Raw genomic sequence first — 12675 nt, 5'->3', positions numbered from 1 at the left:
CCCATACACTCATATTCCTTAGGGGAGTGCAGGGGGTGCCATAGTGGTTGGTATACAGTGTAATCCCAAAGAAAAAGAAAAAAGAAAACCACTATTTGGCACACACTTAAACACATAGGTAGATCCGCAGAAAGGGAGCCAAAAAAATAAAACAACTTTTACTGTCAAATATTAAAATACAAATATTGGAGCATCTGGATTAAACACACTACAATTGTCTATTTCAAAATAAGACAATAATTGTTGAGGCTCTAAATTTGCAAAATTAAGCAGATTCCAACACTGTCAGAGGCCCATTGTAAGATGTCCCCCGAGATAGAAAAAGATCCCTAAAAAACTACTGACTATGATTGGTGCTACCCACAAATGTGGGTGAAGGGTGGGGCTTATTAGACTATCTCTTGGTAGACAACTGCTTACAATTATTGTGAAAAAGGTATAGCTTGCAGTGACTAAGGAATGACCAGAATTACCTGTATATCAATCACAGGGAGCAAACAAAAAAAGTATAACCAAGTCCAGATTACTCACACACAGGCGAACGCCTTACGCACATTTCACCTGGGCTTTCTTAGAGCCTGAACGATTTGACAGTAAAAGTTGTTTTATTTATTTTTTTGCTCCCTTTCTGCGGATCTACTTATGTGTTTAAGTGTGTGCCAAATAGAGGTTTTCTTTTTTTGGGGGATTACAAAATACATGAAGTAACAAGGTTGTCACCAATTTATTTGCCATAAAGAGTGTTGGGCCAGGCTGATAACATGTCTGTTGTATGAGTAGAGTGACCACATGTCCCGGACTGCCCGGGACAATCCCGCATTTTGCAGGTCTGTCCCTGGTCCCGGGCACCATCATTGCGGGACAATGCAGTGTCCCGGAATGGATGGCTGCCCTCCAGTGCCGCCATGGCCATCTGTCAAACAGACTCTCTGACTCCGCCGGGGATTGACGCAGCGAAGCCAGGAGAGAGGCGTGCTGCCTGAGCAGCTAGCGGGATGATGTCAGGTATGTTTCTGGAGGACACAGGAGGAGAAGAACATCCTGGTGGCGGGCGCTGCGCAATATCTAAGCTAGACTGCACTGTGTAGAGCAGCACACAGAGCAGACTCAGCAGAGTAGCGTGCGCAGAGCAGATTCAGCAGAAGAGTTATTATTATAGCAGACTCAGTCTCAGATGGGTAAGAATAGATTAGAACTACTAGACGTTGCAACTTTCATCATATTCACACATAGCATAGTTAAATTATACTAATTAATTAGTATATTCATGACATTTTTATTTTATCATCAACCATACAAAAAAATATTTTTCATTATGATATAAATTTAAAAAGGTGGTTTGATTCCCTGATGAGATGGGTGATGTAAAAAGTATGCCGCTCTAAGTAACTTTATGAAAGCATGTGTACATTGTACATCACCTAAAGTCTAAAGTGGTGACCACAGTTTTTTTTTTTTTTTTTTTTTTTTTTTATTGGGGGGGGGGGGGGTCCCTGAATGGCAGTTTGGAAATGTGGTCACCCTAGTATGATGGGGTTCAAGCCCTGTATATATCCACATATAAATGAGTGGCCCACAAGATTTTAACCCATTTAAAATATCAGTTACTCAAAATTATGCTATGTTTGCCATCTGTTTATTGCAATATAAGATTATTTTTTTTATAAAATGTAATTTTGTTTAGGTTTTTGGAAAGTGTATAATTTTATTTAAAATAAAAATAACTGTAGATATCTTTATTTTGCAAATTGCAATCAGTTGCAGTCAGAATAAGAAGCTGACTAAATAAGAAGACCACTTCAGCCTTGTACATTTTGCAGCTTTCTTGTTCTCAATGCTCATTCACAGTGGCTACCTTATAAATGACAATCAGCATAAACCACTGTGAATGAACATAAGGAACAAGAAAGCTGCAAAATGTTTTATTTTCAGAATGATTGTCTATAGGTTGTTTGTTACATTAAAGTTAATTAAAAAAAAAAAAAGCAAAGAAAAAAAAGCTTTGAGTGGAGGTCACATGTTTCCTGTCTAGAGTGGAGCTCCAGTCTGCAGCTAGATCCTTCTCACAACTGTAGCTTCGGATAGCCTATGAACGTTCAATGATTGTGACATCATTACCGGCTTGTCCTGAGCAAATTCAGGTGGGTTCTGCAGCTTGGGTGTAAATACTGATTCGGGTGGTCTGAAGTAATAGTAATTCATCCCTTTTGTCTCTAAGGGGAGCTCTTACATGCTCCAGGCGTGGCATAAGTACAATTGTTGATACATTTATTTTTTTACCTAGGTAGGATCAAGAAATATACAAATACTTATAGGCAACACCAGGTTGTAAAACGCCACATGCTGAATTGTGTTTGTGTGCTATGTTATTTTGGTCAAACTTTTATTATTTTGTAATTGTGATGCTAACCGTCAGTATATCTTTGTTTTTTTTATAAACAGCTTCATATACTTCTTTATAATATTTGATTCAACTTAGTTGTATTTGTGTCATACAGTCATTATTTTGTAATCTGTGTACAAAGTAGTTGCCTTAAAGTAGGTTTATTCAGCACAATACAATAAAAAGAGTAATGAATAATAGATGGGGCAGATAAACAACAAATAAAATATAACTATTACGTATCTGCCTTTTGATTGTATTAGGTATTTTAACTGCCCAGGTTTACATTAAACCAAAGCCTCATTGTCAACTGTGCACTTATTCAACACTTAAATTTACAATCCGAGTTTGATAAATTCAGTAAATCCTTAGTTAAAGGGACAGTTTACTCAAAAAATTTCTCCCCTTTAATTTGTTCCCAATGATCCACTTTACCTGCTGGAGTGTATTAAATTGTTTACAAGTAGCTCCTTTACTCTTATATGGAATTTGAAATAGTTGATTTAGCATGTGGTATCCCCACCTATTCTGAAAGTTTGTGGCCGCAGGTCCAAGCGATAGATAAGCTTTGTAAACATAGCCAGCAGAAGAAATTACACTCCCAGTAGGCTATAGCAGAGATAAGGTAATACAATGTGGATTTTCCATTGTTCTCTAAAAGTACTGGTGATTGTTTTATGAACAGATATAAGATAAAGAAGCAGGTATATGTGCACAATGTGATACAGTAATGAGATCTGATTATACCTACAAGCTCAACCTATTTTATTAGGCTGTGGCTTCAAAACACAAAATCAGAGCTTTAATATACACAAATAAGCCTTAAAAAGCTAATTTTCATAATTTTATTACTCTGTATTTGGTAAAAAAGCAATTGTAAACACATTAAGGGAAAAACTATTTTACAGTATACTGTCCCTTTAATTACAAACTATTTTAATTCTTGAAATGAGACCACAATGTGCATTACTTGCTGCAATTTTTTTGACCACTAGTAAATATTAGTTTTTCTCTAAACATTGTAATGCTATCATGTTACTGTGTTTTCCAGATCACAGTAAAATAAGTTTAAATGAAAAATTTAGAAAGTGTTATCATCCAGGCTAAAAAAAATCTGCAACAAGTGTAAATTTTGTCTCTTGTCAAATTAGAAGTTTTAAAATCGTAATAAAATAATCAGCCAACAAAGATTTAAAAAACTATTAAACTTCAAATACAGAGTTACTATATTTTCTAAAATTAGAACATCTGAAAATGCAAAATTGTTCATATTTATCAAAAGCATCATAAACCAACATCATGTTTTTAACATCTGATTCCTCAGTTATGAGAGCATCCTTCAATGAGCTTTTGAGACTTTTATTCAATTTCTAAAGAACTATTACAGTTTTAAAACCATTTTTAACACTGAAGTTTATCAATGATAAATTAAGATAGAGAAATCAAGAATTATATTATGGTAAATATCTTTCACTTACATTGCCTGATTTGCAAATGATTGCACATTCATAATGGTAGGTCTGACAATACATTGTATATGAATTTTGCTATTTATAAAAGCTTCTTAATACCTAATTGTGAGTATAGTGACACAGTAGAAAATGATCTAGCAGAAAAGCTCACCAAACAGTGTTTCCACTGGTGAAGGGGATTCTGGGTAGGGGTATGCAATTGAGTCATATTTATTTAGAGCTTGCTTTGGTTTCCCTGTACAGCATTGAAGTAACAAATAATTAGAGGCCAATAAAAAATATATTAATATATGTAGATTAAACCAAAAAGTTAGAAGCCAGCATGGAAAATTGTATAAGCTGTGGCTTCTCAGATTTATCAAGCACTGTCTTATAGTTATGCATAGTTTGGGTAGATATTAATAATAGCATCAAATAGGATGGAAGACGCAGACTCATGGTAGAGAATACTGTAATAAGAATGGAATTGTTGTTAAATGTGATTCTAAGTTATTTTATTCACATTCTTGACTGCTAAATTAATAGTAAATATGCAACAGAAACACAACATCCGTATTAAGTCCATGGCAAACAAAAGTAATATATATATATATATATATATATATATATATATATATATATATATATATATATATATATATATATATAATCTCTTTTATAAAAACAGAATTTATGCTTACCTGATAAATTTCTTTCTCCTACGATGTGTCCGGTCCACGGCTTCATCCTTACTTGTGGGAATATTCTCTTCCCCAACAGGAAATGGCAAAGAGAGCACAGCAAAAGCTGCCCATATAGCCCCCCCTCTGGCTCCGCCCCCCAGTCATTCGACCGACGGTTAGGAGAAAAAGGAGAAACCATAGGGTGCCGTGGTGACTGTAGTGTATAGAAAGAAAAAAATTTGAAACCTGACTAAAAGCCAGGGCGGGCCGTGGACCGGACACACCGTAGGAAAAAGAAATTTATCAGGTAAGCATAAATTCTGTTTTCTCCTACATTGGTGTGTCCGGTCCACGGCTTCATCCTTACTTGTGGGAACCAATACCAAAGCTTTAGGACACGGATGAAGGGAGGGAACAAGTCAGGTTACCTAAACGGAAGGCACCACGGCTTGCAAAACCTTTCTCCCAAAAATAGCCTCCGAAGAAGCATATGTATCGAATTTGTAAAATTTGGCAAAAGTGTGCAGAGAAGACCAAGTCGCTGCCTTACATATCTGATCAACAGAAGCCTCGTTCTTGAAGGGCCATGTGGAAGCCACAGCTCTAGTAGAGTGAGCTGTAATTCGTTCAGGAGGCTGCCGTCCGGCAGTCTCATAAGCCAATCGGATGATGCTCTTCAGCCAAAAAGAAAGAGAGGTAGCAGTAGCTTTCTGTCCTCTCCTCTTACCAGAATAAACGACAAATAAAGATGAAGTCTGTCTGAAATCCTTTGTTGCATCTAAATAGAATTTTAAAGCACGGACGACATCTAAATTGTGTAACAAACGTTCCTTCTTCGAAACTCGATTCGGACACAGAGAAGGAACAACTATTTCCTGGTTAATATTCCTGTTGGAAACCACTTTTGGAAGAAAACCAGGTTTGGTACGCAAAACAACCTTATCTGCATGGAGGGTGGATCACACTGCAAAGCAGACAATTCAAAAACTTTTCTAGCAGAAGAAATAGCAACCAAAAACAGAGCTTTCCAAGATAGTAACTTAATATCTATGGAATGTAGAGGTTCAAACGGAACCCCTTGAAGAACTGAAAGAACTAAATTTAGACTCCATGGAGGAGTCATGGGTCTGTAAACAGGCTTGATTCTGACTAAGGCCTGTACAAAAGCTTGTACATCTGGCACAGCTGCCAGGCGTTTGTGTAACAAAACAGACAAAGCAGATATTTGTCCTTTTAGAGAACTCGCTGACAACCCTTTATCCAAACCCTCTTGGAGAAAGGAAAGAATCTTAGGAATTGTAATTTTACTCCAAGAGAATCCCTTGGATTCACACCAACAGATATATTTTTTCCATATTTTATGGTAAATTTTCCTAGTCACAGGTTTTCTGGCTTGGACCAGAGTATCTATAACTGAATCTGAAAACCCACGCTTAGATAAAATCAAGCGTTCAATTTCCAAGCAGTCAGCTGCAGAGAGACTAGATTTGGATGTTCGAATGGACCTTCTACTAGAAGATCCTGTCTCAAAGGTAGCTTCCATGGTGGAGCCGATGACATATTCACCAGGTCTGCATACCAAGTCCTGCGTGACCACGCAGGAGCTATGAGAATCACCGAGGCCTTCTCCTGTTTGATCCTGGCTACGAGCCTGGGAAGGAGAGGAAACGGTGGAAACACATAAGCTAGGTTGAACGACCAAGGCTCCACTAATGCATCCACCAGTGTCGCCTTGGGATCCCTAGATCTGGACCCGTAGCGAGGAACCTTGAAGTTCTGACAAAACGCCATCAGATCCATGTCTGGAATGCCCCATAATTGAGTTAACTGGGCAAAGACCTCCGGGTGGAGTTCCCACTCCCCCGGATGGAAAGTCTGATGACTCAAATAATCCGCCTCCCAGTTGTCTACTCCTGGGATGTGAATTGCAGATAGATGGCAGGAGTGATCCTCCGCCCATTTGATGATCTTGGATACCTCTCTCATCGCCAAGGAACTCTTTGTTCCTCCCTGATGATTGATGTAAGCTACAGTCGTCATGTTGTCCGACTGAAATCTTATGAATCCGGCCTTCGCTAGTTGAGGCCAAGCCCGGAGCGCATTGAATATCGCTCTCAGTTCCAGAATGTTTATCGGGAGAAGAGACTCTTCCCGAGACCATAGAACCTGAGCTTTCAGGGAGTCCCAGACCACGCCCCAGCCTAATAGACTGGCGTCGGTCGTTACAATGACCCACTTTGGTCTGCGGAAACTCATTCCCTGAGACAGGTGATCCTGAGTCAACCACCAACGTAGTGAGTCTCTGGTAAACTGCTCTACTTGAATCTGGGGAGACAAGTCTGCATAATCCCCATTCCACTGTCTGAGCATGCACAGTTGCAATGGTCTTAGATGAATTCGAGCAAAAGGAACCACGTCCATTGCTGCAACCATTAGACCTATTACTTCCATGCACTCAGCTATGGAAGGCTGAGGAATAGATTGAAGAACTTGACAAGCATTTAGAAGCTTTAATTTTCTGACCTCTGTCAGAAAAATCTTCATTTCTACAAAATCTATTATTGTTCCCAGAAAAGGAACTCTTGTAGACGGGGACAGGGAACTCTTTTCCATGTTCACCTTCCACCCGTGAGACCTGAGAAAAGCTAATACAATGTCTGTATGAGCCCTTGCTCTGGAAAGGGACGACGCTTGGATTAGGATGTCGTCTAGGTAAGGTGCCACTGCAATGCCCCTCGGTCTTAGAACCGCTAGAAGGGACCCTAGCACCTTTGTGAAAATTCTGGGAGCAGTGGCTAAACCGAATGGAAGAGCCACGAACTGGTAATGTTTGTCCAGAAAGGCGAACCTTAGGAACTGATGATGATCTTTGTGGATAGGGATATGTAGGTACGCATCCTTTAAATCCACGGTAGTCATGTATTGACCCTCCTGGATTGTTGGTAAAATCATTCGAATGGTTTCCATTTTGAACGATGGAACTCTGAGGAATTTGTTTAGAATTTTTAAATCCAGAATTGGTCTGAAAGTTCCCTCTTTTTTGGGAACTACAAACAGGTTTGAGTAAAACCCCTGACCTTGTTCCACTGTTGGAACTGGGTGTATCACTCCCATCTTTAATAGATTCCCTACGCAATGTAAGAATGCCTGTCTCTTTATCTGGTCTGAAGATAAGCGAGACATGTGGAACCTTCCCCTTGGAGGAAGTTCCTTGAATTCTAAAAGATAACCCTGAGAGACTATTTCTAGTGCCCAGGGATCCTGAACATCTCTTGCCCAAGCCTGAGCAAAGAGAGAAAGTCTGCCCCCTACTAGATCCGGTCCCGGATCGGGGGCTTACCCTTCATGCTGTCTTGGTAGCAGCAGCAGGCTTCTTGGCCTGTTTACCCTTGTTCCAGCCTTGCATTGGTTTCCATGCTGGCTTAGCCTGGGAAGCGTTACCCTCTTGTCTAGAGGCTGTAGAGTTAGGAGACGGTCCGTTCCTGAAGTTGCGAAAGGAACGAAAATTAGATTTGTTCTTAGCCTTGAAAGGCCTATCCTGTGGGAGGGCATGGCCCTTTCCCCCAGTGATGTCTGAAATAATCTCCTTCAATTCTGGCCCAAAAAGGGTCTTACCCTTGAAAGGAATATTAAGCAATTTTGTCTTGGATGACACATCCGCCGACGAAGATTGTCGCTAAAGCGCTCTGCACGCCACAATTGCAAAACCTGAATTTTTCGCCGCTAATTTCGCCAATTGCAAAGCGGCATCTAAAATAAAGGAATTAGCCAACTTTAGTGCGTGAATTCTGTCCATGACTTCCTCATATGGAGTCTCCTTTATTGAGCGAATTTTCTAGTTCCTCGAACCAAAAAGACGCCGCCGTGGTGACAGGAATAATGCACGAAATTGGCTGAAGAAGGAAACCTTGCTGAACAAATATCTTTTTAAGCAATCCTTCCAATTTTTTATCCATAGGATCTTTGAAAGCACAACTGTCCTCAATGGGAATAGTCGTGCGCTTGGCCAATGTAGAAACTGCTCCTTCAACCTTAGGGACTGTTTGCCATGCGTCCCTTCTGGGGTCGACAATGGGGAACATTTTCTTAAATATAGGAGGTGGGACAAAAGGTATACCTGGCTTCTCCCACTCCTTGTTCACTATGTCCGCCACCCTCTTGGGTATCGGAAAGGCATCAGCGTGCACAGGGACCTCAAGGAATTTGTCTATTTTGCACAATTTCTCTGGAATTACCAAAGAGTCGCACTCGTCAAGAGTAGTTAGCACCTCCTTAAGCAGGGCGCGGAGATGTTCTAACTTAAATTTAAACGTCACGATATCAGGTTCTGCCTGCTGAGAAACTTTTCCTGAATCAGAAATTTCTCCCTCAGACAGCCCCTCCCTCACTGCCAATTCAGACTGGTGTGAGGGAATTACAGATAAACTATCATCAGCGCCCACTTGCTCATCCTCTGTATTCAAAACTGAGCAATCACGCTTTCTGGGAAGTGTTGGCAGCTTGGATAAAAGATTTGCTATAGAATTATCCATTACTGCAGTTAACTGTTGCATAGTAACAAGCATTGGCGCGCTAGATGTACTAGGTGTCGCCTGCGCGGGCATAACTGGTGTTGACACAGAAGGAGAGGTGATGAACTATCCCCACTAACTTCATTTGAAGAATCATTTTGGGCAACCTTATTAAATGTGACATTACTGTCCTTACTTTGTTTGGACGCCATGGCACAATTTTCACATACATTTAAAGGGGGAATCACCTTGGCCTCCATACACACAGAACATAATCTATCTGAAGGTACAGACATGTTAGACAGACTTAGTCAGGCTATTAATGCAAAAAAATCGTTTTTAAACAAAACCGTTACTGTCTCTTTAAATAATAAACAGAGTACACTTTATTTCTGAATGTTTGAAAAACTATGAAGGAATTATCCGATCTTTACGAAATTTGCACCCTAGTGTCTTAATGCTTTGAAAGTATTGCACACCAAATTTCAAGTCTTTAACCCCTTAAATGAGCAAACCGGAGCTAATTGTTCAATTTAGCAGTTTAAACCCACTACAGTCCCTGCCACAGCCTTTTGCTGCGGCTTTACATTCCTTGGGGGTTATTCACCACAGAAATAAGCCTCTTAGAATTGTTTTTGTGGCCACAGGACCCTCTCACATGAAGCTGCATGCACTGCTTCCAGAAGTTACTGCGCAATTAAGGCGCGAAAATGAGGCTTCCTCCCTCTGCATACCAGAGTGAAGGGGCCTTCCTGACTAGATTAGGTGTCTAACACACTGCCAGGCATAATAAAACGTTCCCAAAAGTGTTTCCAAGTCTCAAAACACTCCAAAAATCATATAAATATTATATAAATCAATCGATTTAGCCCACAAAAGTGTCAACCAGTATATAGCCCATTTATAAGCCTTCATTCTGTTGAGTCTAAGAAAATGGCTTACCGATCCCAAAAGGGAAATGACAGTCTTCTAGCATTACTATGTCTTGTTAGAAAAGAGACTAGTCATACCTGGAGCAGAAAAGTCTGCAAACTGTTCCCCCCAACTGAAGTTCTCTGGGCTCAACAGTCCTGCGTGGGGACAGCAATGGATTTTAGTTACTGTTGCTAAAATCATACTCCTCTTTTAACAGAACTCTTCATCACTTTCTGTTGTAGAGTAAATAGTACAAACCGGCACTATTTTAAAATAACAAACTCTTGATAGAAGAAATAAAACTACTACTAACACCACATACTCTTTACCATCCCCGTGGAGATGCTACTTGTTCAGAGCAGCAAAGAGAATGACTGGGTGGCGGAGCCAGAGGGGGGGGGGGTCTATATGGGCAGCTTTTGCTGTGCTCTCTTTGCCATTTCCTGTTGGGGAAGAGAATATTCCCACAAGTAAGGATGAAGCCGTGGACCGGACACACCAATGTAGGAGAAAATTGTTTTCACAGTATGTTTTCTACTTTCAACATGTTTTACACAATTTATTTTTTATATATAAAACAGAGTTGTATTAATTTGTTAAATGTGATTCTAAATTATTTTATTCACATTCTTGACTGCTAAATTAATAGTAAATATGCAACAGAAACACAACATCCGTATTCAGTCCATGGTAAACAAAAGTAATATAAATATATATATATATATATATATATATATATATATATATATATATATATATATATAATCTCTTTTATAAAAATTGTTTTCACAGTATGTTTTCTACTTTCAACATGTTTTACACAATTTATTTTTTATATATAAAACAGAGTTGTAAATGTAACAGCTTGGAGAACCGAGACGATTCACTGTAGCACTTTATATTTACCGTGAACAACAGAGCTGGCAGTGCTTTTGAATGAGATTTTCTGGCATTGCAGTCACTGCTAGAATGTGCTATGGTACACATTATGTCTCAGCTGGGTAGCTGCTTTATATCTTCCCACCCATGGAGATCTGTTCTGCTCTGTTATACACACAGCTGGGTTACATCAAGAACTTGTGCTGTGATACATTTTTAATTTTCTTCACTTTGTTTTTTGAAAGAATATTTAAGGTGCACATTTGCTATATGGTGCTATGTTAATATCTCTCTGGCAGAGTTTTATGTCTGCAAAGGATGATGTCAGCAGATTTGAGAGAAAAGAAAAAAAATGTGTTCTGCTCTTGATAAAATTGAACTTAAATTTAAACAAATTTGTTGTGACTGATAGCAGAGGATTGTGACTTCAGATGACTGATGTCTTAAATTAAATAACACTTTCAGGATTTAGATAGTGTCCAATTATCAACATTCCTATTTAATTCTATTGTCAAATTAATGTTGTAATATCTTTTATCAAGACATAGGTTAGTAATTGTTTTTGTTTTCTTACACTGTTACATTATTCTGATGTATTATAAGTTTGCTAGTGGTTTGGTTTATGCTACATCTTATTATTGAGCATTGCATATTATTATGATTTTACGATTGGTTCACTATTGTTGCATTTTCACCTACAATTTATATCTTGATTAAACTTTGGGGGGGCACCCAGAGTGCTATTATATATCTTTCATTCTAAGTTGGTGGGTACAAATCCCATTACACATCATTCCTGTTGCACAGCCTAAATATCCTGACACCCCACTTGCTGCAACCTTCACATTTATGGAATTGGATGGTGAGAAGGGGGTTAATCAAACCAGAACATCTGATTAGCTGTTTGATTATCCTGAATTTTAAATATCAATGAGACACAACCCTAGGATGCAGTTTGTGTTCACCGGGGTTAATCATTCCCAGTCCTCAGTAACCATTATCAAACCAGATTTTGAATCTGTCTGCACTACAGCAGAAGTGATCTAATCAGCCGCTTAGTGATTTATTTAATTTTTAATTTTTTTAATGTGTTCATTAGACTCAAAGCATAAAAAACAAAATACAGAGAACAGAATTAAATAATTATGAAACCCACATTTTCTCTTTCATGATTCAGAGCGAGCATTCACTTTTAAGCAACTTCTAATTTACTTCTATTATCAAATTTTCTTCGTTCTGTTGGTATCTTTATTTGAAAAGCAGGAATGTAAAGCTAAGGAGCAGGCTCATTTTTGGTTTAGCATCTGAGTAGAGCTTGCTGAATAGTGGCTAAGTTAGGAAACGTTTAGGGAACAAGGGGAAAAAAGTTTTAATACTCTGTTCCCTATCCCTTCACTTACTGAAAAAGAAACATTATTCCCCATCAACCACAAAGGTCCATCAGATTTTGCTCATGTATACTGTATATTTTGAGTATACATTTCTCGATGATTTGGTTTTTGTTTATAGATCGGTTGTATCATAATGAATATCTCCCTTTTTCTAGATATTTTTTAATTTGTGCATCAATGTTTGATTAAATATTCAATTGTTCTAATCAAAGAAGTTCATTAAACATTTTTAGCAGACTGGATAATTTCAGTGGATGAGAGAATTTCCAACATCTAAAAATCTGGTTTATTGCAAATAAGATAATGAGTCAATTTTCTTCTACTTATGTTTATCTGCTCAAAGTTCAAGAATATTATCTTATGGATATCTATAGATGTAATGATGTGTATGCTTTGTTATAGTTTAAGTACAGTAGTTATGCTTAGTTCACTATGTGCACTACAAACAGTTAACATTTTAGT

At 38.5% G+C, this 12675-nt stretch overlaps 1 protein-coding gene across 1 annotated transcript in view; it reads left to right on the top strand.

The window, feature by feature from the left end:
* The first annotated feature begins 2039 nt into the window (after positions 1 to 2039).
* The window catches only part of TCEANC (transcription elongation factor A N-terminal and central domain containing), a 40528-nt gene continuing 29892 nt past the window's right edge, over positions 2040 to 12675 (top strand). Inside the window, exon 1 of the mRNA XM_053704873.1 lies at positions 2040 to 2141. The gene's annotated coding sequence lies outside the window, so the exon portion shown is untranslated. The remainder of the gene's footprint in view (positions 2142 to 12675) is intronic.

This window comes from Bombina bombina, chromosome 3, assembly GCF_027579735.1.
Source record: "Bombina bombina isolate aBomBom1 chromosome 3, aBomBom1.pri, whole genome shotgun sequence".
NCBI lineage: Eukaryota > Metazoa > Chordata > Amphibia > Anura > Bombinatoridae > Bombina > Bombina bombina.
The sequence above is the reverse complement of the archived record's forward strand: the minus strand, read 5'-3'. Positions and strand labels throughout refer to the sequence as shown.